Source organism: Microtus pennsylvanicus, chromosome 9 (genome assembly GCF_037038515.1).
Source record: "Microtus pennsylvanicus isolate mMicPen1 chromosome 9, mMicPen1.hap1, whole genome shotgun sequence".
NCBI lineage: Eukaryota > Metazoa > Chordata > Mammalia > Rodentia > Cricetidae > Microtus > Microtus pennsylvanicus.
The window spans coordinates 32,654,634-32,666,368 of NC_134587.1; the positions used below are offsets into that span (position 1 = coordinate 32,654,634).

Genomic DNA, 11,735 nt, shown 5'->3' on the forward strand with positions numbered 1-11,735 from the left:
TGGCAAACCCAGGGATCCAGAGGCGACAGAACCCGGCAGTCCCCAAAAACTCCCTTAATTGTTTGGCAGAAGTGGGAGTTGGGATTTTTAGTACTGTCTCCTTGCTGGCCTCGGAAAGCCATCATTGGCGTTCTTCAAGGATGTGTCCCAGGTACATTACCTGCTGTTGACAGATCTGAGCCTTCTTTGCAGAGGTCTGGTATCCCATGTCCCCAAGGGAACAGAGTAGATGCAGTGGTTCCCTTCAGGCACCTTTCCTGATCCCCGGTTGCAATTAATAGGTCATCCACATACTGTAACAGACTTACTTCTGGGTTCTGGCATCGGTACTCACCCAGGTCTTTATGTAGTGCCTCATCAAAGATGTTAGGAGAGTTCTTAAATCATTGAGGCAAATGGGTCCAGGTTAGCTGCCCACTGATAGCTGATCCCTATCTCTGGGTCATGCCATTCAAAGGCAAACAGGTCTGACTCTTAGGGGCCAGTGACAGGTTAAAGAATTCATCTTTTAAATACAGGACAGTGTACCATTGCCAATTGCAGGGTACTCAAAAGTGTTTAAGGATTGGGAACAGTGGGATGTATGTCCATAACCCTCTTGTTCACTTCCCTTAAGTCCTGTACTGGGGGGGGGTAGTTATTGGTGTAAGGCTTTTTAACTCATAACAGGGGCATAATGTGGGATTCCCCTATGTATGCTGTGATTACCATTGATTAATAAAGAAACTGCCTTGGGCCTGTGCAGGGCAGAATAGAGGTAGGTGGGAAAAACTAAACTGAATGCTGGGAGAAAAAAGGTGGAGTCAGAAAGATGTCATGAAGCTGCTACCAGGAACAGACAAGACAGAACCTTGCCAGTAAGCCACAGCCACATGGCAATACACAGATTAATAGAAATTGGTTAAATTAGGATGTAAGAGCAGCCAATAAGCTGGAGCTAATAGGCCAAGCAGTGATTCAGTTAATACAATTTCTATGTGGTTATTTCAGGAGTCTGGGTGACTGGAAAATGAACAAGCAGCTCCCTACAACAGGGCAGGGGATATGAAGACAGCAAGGATAAGAATTTGCTCTGTAGGCAGCAAACGAGTTGACTGTAGACCCTGCTACAATAAAGAATGATACTCCATACAACCCTGGGCTACTGCTGGAGGGTGCTGCAACCAGCTTGTCATCACATTCACTGAGGAGGAGGGCAAAAAGGCTGATTGGACTGCCAGTAAGACCAGGAGCCTATGGCTCTACTGCACTGGCTATGACCCAGTACTGACATTCACTATCCACAGACCCCAGTCACTCACCATTAAGCTTTCAATAGGACCCAACAGGGTCATTAATCTACCTCAGGCCCCTAACCCGCCAACCCGAGTTCCATCTGGGAGATGACTCCACAACCACCTCAAACAAATGTCAGCTCTAGCCTCATGATCATGTCAACCATCAACCCATTGATGGGACACGAGCACCGTTTAATAGATCTGTTGGATAGATTGCGCATGGTATCGAACGCTTCCCAACCCAATTTGACCAAAACTTGCTGGCTTTGTTATGATATAGCTCCTCCTTACTCTGAGGGCCTAGAACTTAGGGCTACTATTTCCATGATGGCTGACATCAATTACTGCTGGTGGCAACAGAGTAAACAAGGCCTTACCCTACAACAAGTGACTGGGCAGGGACTATGTATAGGGCAAGGTCCCCCAGACAAAGCTTCCATCTCTAATTCTTCACTGTCTACTCACAATTTCACACAGGATCAGTACTTGCTCCCACACAATAACATCTGGTGGGTCTGCTCCATGGGGCTTTACCCCTTGTGTGCGTATCAAAGTCTTAGTCCAGACCAGGGAATATTGTGTACTAGTCAGGCTCATTCCAAGAACACCTATCACACTGATCAGGAGTTCCTAGACCTCGTGCAGCAAGGATGGAGCCAGCCTTTATGGCTATGGAGACATAAGGCAGAGCCTATGACAGCCCTCACCCTTAGCCTACTTTTAGGTGCTAGCCTGGGGGCATTAGGTATGGGAATCTCAGCACTAGTAACCCAGAATCAATATTACTCCAGCCTACGTGTTGCCATAGATATGGATATAGAGCGTATAGAAAAATCCATCTCCCACCTAGAGGAGTCCTTATCCTCCCTGGCGGAGGCAGTCTTATGAAACAGGAGGGGATTAGATCTCTTCTTATACCAGGGTGGGCTCTGTGCAGCTTTAGGGGAAGAATGGTGTTCCTTCACTGATCATTCGAGAATAATCAAAGACAACATGGCTAAAGTGGAAAAGAGAACTGTAAGGCCAGCCAGGGTTGGTTTGAAACCTGGTTTAATAGCTCCCCTTGGTTGACCACTCTCATCTATACTCTATTGGGACCCCTGGTAATTCGACTTTTGTTACTGATTTTTGGGTCTTACATTCTTAACCAGAAAACAAAATTCATGAAAGATAGGTTGAATATAGCACAACTTATGGTCCAGAGATCACAAATCTACAGACCCCTCAGGACTGAAGATACTTAAGAGTTAACTGTCAGGAACTCATGATTGGGTTCACTATAGTAACTAGAACAGGAGAAGCAGGGGTGTAAAAAACCAAAGTTCCTGCATTCTGTCCTCCGCCTCCAACTTGTGTCTTGTCTAAGCCATTTCCTGAAAGACATTCCAGTCCTCAGAATTGGCTAGGGGCAAAAGCAACAGGGTGGCCATCTAAAGTACAGATAACCTCAGAATATAACAGATTATTCAAAGGTCAGCTGGTAAGAAAACTTGACAAGCAACAGGTGAGGTTCAAAAATAAAATTTCTGAAAAGTCCCTAGACATGAGCCAATCAGGATTGGACCCATCACCCCACACCCTGATAATATAACTTTTCTGGGTTTTGCCTTTAAATAATTTTTTTTCTAGAAGGATGGGGTACCTCCTCTTGCTGCTACTGCTTCAGTTGCTTTGACAACATTCCTGCCTGTTTGTATTGTGCACACAATAAATCTTGCTTTTGCATTTCTGCAAGTTGTTATCCCTGGTGGTCTTTTGGGATTCCCACAGCCTGGGCATAACACTGCTAAGCTGCCATAAGGGCAGCTTTGTTCTGGCATGCCCTTCTACCAGTGTTCTGTCTCTATAGCCTACAAACAATGGAACCAGCTAGCCATGGCCTGAAACCTCTGAAAAAGTGAGTAAAATTTGATATTTCTGACTTTTTAGTCATTTTTCTTGGGTATGTGTCATAACTATGGGAAGTCTGGCAAAGACCTTTAAGATTGAGATTGTTTCCTACATTAATATATTGTTATGAAAATGAAATATATTTGAAAACATCAGGAAATCAGGACAGGAATGGATGTCTCAGCAGTCAAGAGCACAGACCACTCTTGCAAGGGACTTGAAGTTGTTTCCCAGAAGCCATGTTTGATGGCCCACAACTGCCTGTTAACTCCAACTCCAGGGGTCCAAAGTCTCTAGCAGCAATGGACACCTGCATACATAGACACATGCTTTTTTAAACAATAAAAAATTAATAAAAATACCAAGAGATAAGAACAAAAATGAAGAACGTTTAAATTAAAATGAAAGGTCCTGCTGAGTGACTGTCCTGTACAACCTAGGTTTGAGTATGTACGCTCTGTGATATTCAAACAATGAAACTATCTAATGAGCTACTCGCAAGATATCCCATTGTCAAGCTGCACACAATCATAGTCTCTCCCAAGGAAAGAATAATATGTCCTTCCCTGCATTCTCAGAATTCTCACAAAATAATGTGTCCAACTAGTTGTTCACAAATTTCCCGAAATCCATCCAAAAATCTAAAACTAGCTCATTTTAATGCATGCTTTGTCAGAGACTTAGTTGAGCAGTCTATCATGTCCTATTATACCTCACCCCAGCAAATGCCCAATAAGCCTACTATAATCATCATTCCTATCCACAAAGAATAAATGTAGCCGTTACATTTCAGAACTGGAACCCTAGCCTAATCTGATTGCAAGGAACACATATGTTCTTAACCAGTATCTGCGTGAGAGTGTAGTTCTGGTTGATCATGAACCACGGCTGAACACTACTCACCCTGCCTCCTAGCTCTTATTTCTGATAAAAGGGTTAGATCCAGTATATAGAGATACTGCATACTATATACTACATACTACAAACTATATCTACACTATGATACAAAGAAAACACCTAGGTCACTGTCCAGATCGGACCCCCTACATATATCTTCTCTACCAGGCCAGAGGAGGCAGGCAACAGTAGGACATTTTCTGCAATTACATGAGAGTAGAAGACATGGACCAGGGTAGATCATTGCCACAGAAACTAAAAGATGAGCTTAGTCCAGTATAAATACGATATTGATGGTAGATAAAGAGGATTTCATAGTCAGCAAAGATTCAAAACAATTGACACATGTACACACGTGTAAGTAGATATTTGGAAATGATGAGTAAATTAGTCAGATATGAATAAATGAAACAGAAGACAAAAATAATGTCCAAATCCTTTAACAGCTCATATACAACAGCTCATATACATAAATACACACAAAAAAAATAAAGAAAAGAATTATGTAATTTTCCTTGAGCCACAACTTTCTAGTTTCAGTATATATATATATATATATATATATATATATATATATATATATATATATATATATATATATTCCTTTTAGGCTAATTCAATAAAACATTCTTCTTATTATCTTAGAAAATCATCAAATCTAATCTGTATAGATCAGAATGTCCTTTCCATGCTGGGTAGGTTTCCTCATGTGATTTCCAAATTTCAATGAATGAAAGTCACCAAAACCCAAAACAAACAAATAAAACATAAACCACATACATACACACAAAAAACAATAACACGAATGTCATTCTTCAAGTCGACACTTCGCTCCCATGTTTGCATTTTCACATGCCATGGTAGTCAGGCTTGTAATAGTCTCCTTACTCACTTTACCATCTGCTGAGAATGTAACAGTAGCGTCCTGGGTAACCTATTACCTGTACTTTCAACAAGTACTGTCTCCAAACCTCTTTCCAAGATGGCCAAATTGTTGTTCTGAAATATGCATAATAGGGCCGAATTTCACTAAACCTCCTTGTAAGCAACACAACACCAAACTGTGGGTGCATCTGTATGAAAAACTTTGCCAGACAATAACATGTACCAATCCCAAAATCTCACCCTTTTCCATAGAGCCAGCTAACACACTCCTCCAACTAGAATGTGGCCTACATAACTGCAACTTTATATGATTTAATCAACATAATCAACCTAGTCTTCCAAATTGCCTCTGAAGGCTCAGTCTCAATCAGCAGTTCTCCACTGCTAGAAGATCAAACAGGCCCATTACGTGTTCACTAAAAGGGGCATCCAAAAACTAAGAAGAGAATTGTAGTCGGAGGCTGCTTGTTTGTTCCCAGCTGCCCAGAATCGTAATAATCACACAGAAATCTGTATTAATTTGCAGTACTGTTTAGCCAGTAACTTGAACGTATTTTTGGCTAACTCTTATATCTTAAATTAATCCATTTCTATTAATCTGTGTATCACCACATAGTTGTGGCTTACCGGCAAGGTTTTGGTGTGTCTGTCTTCTGCAGGTGGCTACATGGCTTCTCCCAGATTCTGCCTTCTTTCTCCTCTATCTCTGCTTGGAATTCCTGCCCAACTCTACTCTGCTAAGTCACTGGTCAAAACAGCTTTCTTTATTCACTAACCAATAAAAGAAACACATATACAGAAGGACTTCCCACACCAGAGAATTAAACTCATTCTTTTTTATTTGAAAGCAATAAAATCCTTCTGCTAGGTAAACCAAAACTTTGTTGGTCTTCATTGCTAATTTTATGGCTTACCATTACTTTAATGTTTAATTGAAAAGGGGTACACTATAATTGTACTGGGCCACCAGGGTTCTCAGGGACTAACCAGAATATCATGGAGTCTGGAAAGCCCCACGTGCTGACTTTTAAGAGCACGGATAGTCTTATTCTCAGACATCTCAGCAGATGATACTAATTACAAAGTGTTCGACTCACACCAGGCCATGAGCAAAGCCTTGCCTCTTTCCTTAAAACTCGATTTGTGCAGTTACAAAATCCTATGAGGAGCCTACTTAGTGACACATACTAAATTGTTATCCAAAAGGTCATGGGACCTTTTAACCCATTTTTTATGTCTAAACAGTGACATATGCTAAATGAGAGCCAAAGTATTTTTGAAAGCTAAAATGAATTCTTACAGTAAAAATTATATTATACAAAATATAAACAATGGAGTTTAAGGAAGATAATGGATTAGCTACATGAAACAATAGCTAAGCAGTGGACTTGAGCAAGTGCTTTACAATTAATGAAAATAAAAATTACATATTATTAACAGTAAACAGATGCTAAGAGAATAAGACAGGGGCAACTTATACCAATGTACTCTTAACAAACTGGAGAAAATTCAATCTTGTATAAACCAGTCTCCCCCAAAGAAGGAAACTACAAAAATATCTAATTTCTTTAAGTTCAAAGATGTTAAATTCTACTCTTTAAGGCCCATTACATACGTAGTTGCTAGTAAAGCCATTTCTTACCTTCAGGAGATTCGATTCCCCTCTTTAAAAGTGATCTTTAAAAGCACCGTTGGCCTGGTGTCTTGGACGGCAGATCACAGAGTTCCAGAGCCCTTAAGACACTGTATCACCAAGTCTTAACTGAGTCATAATTAACTGCATTGGGAATTATAGGATAGCAACTTAAGAACAAAATTTCGCAGAACATTATTGGTATTCTTCTACTTGGTAATTGCTACTTCAGTGAAAACCTCAAGTAAGAAACGGAGGGCAGAATTTGGCCCTCAACAAGAAGCATGACAACTGACTGCCTCAACTTATAATGCCCATAAAGAATACATTGAAATTTCCCAGGAAACTTGCCCTGTTAGGGCATCCATTTCATCATGAATGTAAATTCTACCAAAGTGACTACCCACGTTCTTTACTCAGGCTGCATGAAAAGCCGTGTATAGATGGAGCACACCTAAGCCATTGCTCTGTATGCCAGACAACCCGCTTGGAAGTGCAACTGTGTGCAAACTAAGTAAAGAGCTGGATGCTGCTGGCACTTGAACCACATGATAAATTTTTGCCACCACAGCATTAAGTATCTGAAGAATAAGATTAAGTCACTAAAACTTAAGCTCATGCTTCAAAATGAGAAGCCAATATTTAATTCAGAATGATCACTATAATGGTAGCTATACATTATAAAACTTCCAATTACTCAGTATACAACTCTTCACCACCATTAATTATGTAACATAAGATCCTTGAAATTCTATCACGAATTTCCATCAAAAAGTATTTACTTTGCATGTGATGACCTAATTTTTATTATAAAAATGGAGAGGTTCTCCCTCCTCGGTTTGCTGGCTTTAAATTACAGTATTCAGTTGGAAACCAATTTTAGATTACTACCAATTTTGCATTTGAGTTTAAAGTATACTAAGAACATCTCAAATGGATGAAACGATGTTTTAAAGCTACGTTCTCCTCTTTGCTGTCAATGTTCCCTTCAGTAATTCACCTGCGGCCGGAGGAAAATGACTAAGACATCTCATCTGTTGACTTGGACGTGGAAACTTTCAGTGGAAAGCTATACCACTTCTTAAACAGTCTCTAGATGATTCTTCCCTATTCCAAAGGTTTCGTTTTTACCATCCCCCGCTCATCTCTACTTGTTCCCTGCATTAGTTAACTTTTTTTTTTAATTTTTATCATGGTAACCAAAATATTCACCAGAGCAGACCATGATATGAAAGACTTATTTTTGGCTCATGGTTTTAGAGGACCCTGCTCATCGACCATGGCAGGGAAGGAACCTTACAATAAACTCCTCACATGGTGGAACACAGGAAACAGAGGTGCGGGCAAGAATCAGGGAGGAAATAACCTTCAAAAGCTGGTCCTGAATGACACACTTCTGCCAACTTCCAGTCACAAGGGTTCCTCAACCTCTAAAACAGCTCCACAAGCTGGAGGCCAGGTGTTCAAGCTCACGAGCAGATGAAGAACATTTCAAATTCAAACTGTAACATCCCCTCGTCTCAGTAACCACAACAGTAAGAAGCAAAAGAAAAACCAAACCAGAATGTCCTACCAAGCAAGGCAGACTGCTCTCCCATGGGCCAACCCACCCATCAATGCACCATGTTTGTTAACATTCTGAAAGACATTTGTGCCGAGCACAAATTGACTGAGTTCCTGTTTGTATCAGAGATTTCAGAAACGGCAGGAGATTTATTCGTGGAATCTTAACACCCATTCAGACTGTCGTAAAACACAAAGGACCAGATTCAATAAAAACCCTGTCCAACTTCCACAACAGTTAAGTCTGCGTGAGCCTTCAAAACAAAATCAATTTTTCCAGTTTTGCATAGGGCCGCTCCGACTTCGGAGGTTTGGAAGCCAGCTGGGGCATTTCCTAACTCATTCCCTAAATTACTTTCAAGAGTAGTTTTGAGGCCCATAGTCCATCAGAAATCAGTCTCCCCTCTCCTCTCTGCTTCCTCCCTCCCTGCTCCCTTTCTCTCTTCTTTTTTTTTAAAAACATATTTCAGCGTACGTCTCGTGGAGAACAAACGACAGACCTGCGGCATATGTCTTATGCAGAACTGGCCCGTAAACAGAATTCTTTGGTACACAGTGAAAAAAATATTTTCGATTCCATACCCCATACTACAGTAAATCTGGGTATAATCGCTTTTAGAAATGACTGTGCCCATGGGCAGCTGTTCTTCATACATACTGGGAATGTTTTCTTTACATTCCTTGGGACGTAAGTGTTTGACACTAAGCCAGTACCTTTAGAATCGGTGAAAGATAAACACACCCAGGGCTGATGCCTTGTTCTCCCAACAAACTTTCTCCCACAACTAAAATGTTAAAACTTTTACCCCACAGCCCACATTCTGACATTAGTCCAATAACTAATGTTCTGTCCAAGTAAAATACATTTTGTCATAGCTTGAAAATGTTACCTTTCAGAGAAGTATAGTATTTCTGACCAGCAGGGAACATATGTCAACATTATCTATTATTACCAAGTGTCAAGACTGAGGAGGGAAGGTGGGTGGTGGATGTTAATAACGACTTAAGCGATTTCTAAAAGAGGCATTTGAGAAGTACCGAGCCTTAAGTTTCAAACGTTTTGTCTTATTTTCGCTGTGTCAGCAATCTCCTCTCCTCGCCCCTCCCCACCAAGGGCAACGCTGCCTCTGACCGACGCCTAGTTCTCCTTTTAATTTTAGCCTGTGCTTTGCTAAGCTGGAAAGTTTGAAAAATACCCTAGAAAACTCCTCTGCCAGGAGACAGAGACAACAGCCTACCACCAGGACGGCCAGCAACTCCCACGCGCTAAGAAGAAAGATTTGCAGTCCCAGAGGCACACGAGTTTTGAGTTTGAAAACTTATTTTTAGTTCTCAACTACTTGTCCAGTGTTTACATCTGAGGTTTAGGCCTCTTGTTGGACATTGGAGGCCTCAGGGGCAACACTGGATAGCAGTGTGACTTCATTGAAGCAGGAGAAAAAGCTTCCTCCATGGTGAAGTCTTATCAGGACTGGGAAGTGGTACTTAAGAATGGCTCTCGCCTTTTCTTCAATGGTGGTACTATGTGTAACGTAGGACCTAGGGAGACTGTGGTTCCCAAAGCCATGTCCTGGGCAGCCATGACCGTGAATTGAAGGCTTTCTTCGGGTCACCATGCTTGGACAGCTGTGTTCCTCTTAGTCTTTGGGCCATGTGGTTTTAACAAGTGTTTCACAAGGAAAGGACTCGATTCCTCACCACACAAGCATCTTGAAGAACAGTTTACTTTGGGTCAGAGACTGAAACTTGCGTCCTGCTGCAGGCCTGGAATAGGAAGTACTCCGTAATCGGGCCCAGTTCCTGGAGACCTATGCGTTTTCCATTAGGAACATTAGGTCTCTAGGGTACCAGGCCTCTTGGAAAGTAAAATTTCAATAATTCTTCTCAATTGCATTAGAAGTTAAAACTTACCTTTGAAAAAAGTCAGTCAGAACTCAGAGATCACAGACTCGTTTAAAATATCTCTTGTGGTGAAGAAGAGACTCTCGGAGCTATAAAAGTTCCGACGGAGCAGAACCGTGTGTCACAAGACTGAAGGGGATAGCCATGCTTACTGTTTCGAAGTTAGGAGGAAGTATCCCTAGTCTGTTCTTCCTCATCTCACCCATTTCTGAGGAAGAAGTCACAAAACAACGGTTTCCTTCTTGATGCCGTATGGCTAAGGCAAGAGCGGATTTTAAGTATCCACGCCATCTGCATTGCTGCCCTCCCGAGACATGGATTGTCAAGTGCAGAAGTCCACCTTCACCCCACCCTGGGTGTCAGAGCCAAAACAGTTGCCTGATGCATCAGCAAGACCTCTGAGGAGCTTGACAGAGATCCTCCTGCCTCGCGGGTGAGGTGGGAAGCCCCCTTTCTTGGAAGCCATCAGTCCTCTCTCACAGAGCCCTCCTGAGCCCCTGAAGATAGGAAACTGGCAATATTCAAGAGCAAAGACAAAGTAGATTGGCTCCCTCTCTTTTAGAAGATACCTTCTTCAAGTTCCCCCGAGCTGACGAAGCATAGAAGGTGTTTATTCAAAGAGCGCTGACTGTCACGTAGGATGCTCTATAGACGATTCATCAGACATGGAAGTGAAAAATGACTTTTTTAAAACCTTTTTTTTTAGTGTTTTTTTTTTTCTTTTCGGCATAGGTTCTCACTCCATAGCCCAGAGTCGCTTCCGACTCACTATGTAGCCCAGCTGGCTCACAGCAATCCTCCTGTCTCAGCCTTCTGAGCACTAGGATCCCAGAGATGCGCCATAAGTCGCCATGCCCACTGACCAGCTAATTGTTTATCTGTTTACTCAGTTATTTTAAGACAGAACCGTGTCATTCAGGGTGGTCTTGAACTCCTCGTTTAGCTAAGGACGACCTTGAAATTCTGATTTTCGTGTCTCCTCCTCCAAAAGGCCAGGATTATAGGCACGTACAGCCGCAGCCACTAGTCCCGATTTTTATGCAGTGTTGGCGCTCAGTGTAGGGCTTTGGCATGCTAGATAAGTGCTCTACCTGACCAAGGTCCATCCCTGACCAACCCCCTCACGTTTTCAATAACAAAACTGAACCCGGTTCCACCCTATTTGGGTACCATATGATGGAGAAGTAAGTGATAATATGAGAAATCAGGATCCTGGTCTCTGTCTTAGTAGAAGGATTAAAGTGGAGCTTGAAAATGGTCCGAGAAGGCAGGACGATTGCAGGTGAAAGCCCACACTAGACTGAGCTACATAGCAAGATCTCAGAGCCGGAGAGACAAAAGAAGAAAAGACAAAATAAAAACAAAAACAAGATGCCAGGGAGAAACAGAAAGGCAAAAGGCAAAGGTGAAAGAAGACGAGGACAGGTTCCCAAGGGGGGACTTTCCACCTCTCTGAGCCTTCAGTCTCTAGGGTATGCCCCCACATGACCCTGGCATATGTTTTCTCTCAGCTAAGAAAGGAGGGCTTAGGATGCAGCTCCATGGTATGACAGGTACACAGGTACACACTCCAGGCTCTGGTTTCAAAACAGGAAAAAAAAAAAAAAGAGTAGACCCGATTGGAAAAAAAAAAAAGATGTATTCACTGTAATTAGAGATAAAACCTCTGGATGTTAAAATTCAAGAAC

General features: G+C 41.9%; 1 long non-coding RNA gene across 2 annotated transcripts in view; it reads right to left on the reverse strand.

Moving 5' to 3' along the window:
* LOC142856764 (uncharacterized) overlaps positions 1–10,161 on the reverse strand; it is a 39,129-nt gene extending 28,968 nt beyond the window's left edge. The window contains exon 1 of one of the 2 annotated variants that reach the window (XR_012911722.1): positions 10,057–10,161. This is a non-coding gene — a long non-coding RNA (uncharacterized LOC142856764). Of the gene's footprint in view, positions 1–9,035; positions 9,104–10,056 lie in introns of those variants that run through there. The other variant, XR_012911721.1, reaches the window with a different exon arrangement.
* Between the last annotated feature and the right edge of the window lie 1,574 nt (positions 10,162–11,735).